Consider the following 1,918-nt stretch of genomic DNA (forward strand, 5'->3'; position numbering starts at 1 on the left):
TTTCACTCGCACAAGTTTAACTTTACACAAAGCTGCTCAAATAAGACTTGGTATGTTCATGTAAAGCTTAACATATCACTACGTCACAATATATGACGTAATTCGTTATGGTATATCACAAATGAATTCACAACTTTAACTTTACACAAAGCCGTTCAAACAAGACTGGGTATGTTCATGTTAAGTTTAACATGTCACATAGCTACGTCACGATATTAGATCGATTGATTTAAGGTTTGTACGTTGTAAAGTAACCTGATATTTCTGTTCATATAATAAACAACATTTCGCGTTCACCTCAGTACAGCAGTAAGGCGCTTGCACCAAGCTGCAGGTAACAACCAAACGCAAGCTCTTTGTTGAAGGCGGACTGCTAAGTATTTCCTGTTCTAATCTAAAGGAAATGACGTTAAGGCTCCATCCATTCAGTTTGGCCTCCAACGCCTTTACTCATTTCCGCCTGTTAATCACGCGAGCTATTGTAAAGGTGGTTAAACAGTTAACTTCACGTGAATCATCCAAACTTTATTTTTAGGCCTTTTTAACTAAGTATATTTAATTTTATTTAGCCCTCCGCGAAAATCTAATTATGTTGAGTGGATTAAATTACCCTGGGAAAATGTTTCAGGAAGTGTTTTATATTTGGATGTGTACACTACAGTAATAGGCCATTTCAACTAGGTATATTGGAAATTGTTCTTAATATGTTGCTCAATGCTTATTTTGACAAATTGTTTTGTCCCAAAGGCGTCGTACGACCTATCGCAACATCGAAAAGTTTTGGGAAACCAAAAGCTCTAGCGATATAAAGGCGTTTATCGCTTTGCGCGAATTGATAACATCGCAACAGTTTTTGTATTGAAACTAACAACTCTCCAATCTATAACATTAACAAAATAAACAAATTGTGTGCAACGGGTTAGTTATTATAACGCCACGTATAGACTTAGATATATGACGTCACGTTAAATTGTCTCCCCCCCTAGATCCGCGCCTGGTTTCAAGTAAGTCGCATAGAAATGCGTGTTGTTCTACAGTTAGTTGCTTCACTGGCGAGGTAATATAAATCCATTGGACATTTTGTTACTTCCATTTAGGAATACCTGATGTTTTATTTTGATACGCGATATTTCGCATAATAAGTATCGCGTCCTCATACGATACAAAATGACTTGATGACTGTGTCCAAACAAACAAATGAATAAAATTTCCAAAAGTTATTTTTTCCAGGCTTCCAAGGTAAAGTGTGCTTTAGCGTAAGGGAGGGCGCCGCTAAATATTGATCGTTCCGGTGGTGATAAGCAGTGTTGTGTAGTCGTTAAACCAATACTATAGTCAAAACACGAAAAGAAAGGCAAGACTCCGACCGAAAACATTATGTTAAGTCCGGCTCCGACTCTACCGCCTGTAGGCCTGTTTAACTAAAATACTCTCCCAGTGCAGCTGTAGTGTAAACGGGCCGTTACGCTCAACGATAATCTCAGCATTCCTAAGGTTACTTGTGTATACATCCGGTGTGACGTAACTTTGTGACGTAATGTCCAAAAAAAATCAATCGGACAGGGTCTGTTTGTGAGATGCGTTAGTTCAAGGTAGAATAACTCAAGGTGTGGTTTGCATCAGGACAAATGCATCGCGCCTTGTTCACACTTGAGCTGTTTAAAAACGACTATTGTGTTGTGGATCAGGGGTTGGGAGGGCGCTGTAACGTAAAAGTATTAAGTGACGGAATGTTATGTTGTGCCAGCAACCATTGGAGCCGACGTTCTTTAACTGGGCTACGATGGAAAGTTTCTTTGGTTGTGCATTGCATTGGCGGATCCAGGATATTGTTGGGGTTTGGAAATAATTTCAAGCCTCCACAATGTTACGTCAAATCGTGACATATTTTTCACAAATCTTTTTGAAAGCGATGTAT

This window comes from Ascidiella aspersa, chromosome 8 (genome assembly GCF_963924565.1).
Source record: "Ascidiella aspersa chromosome 8, kaAscAspe10.2, whole genome shotgun sequence".
Taxonomy (NCBI): Eukaryota; Metazoa; Chordata; class Ascidiacea; order Phlebobranchia; family Ascidiidae; genus Ascidiella; species Ascidiella aspersa.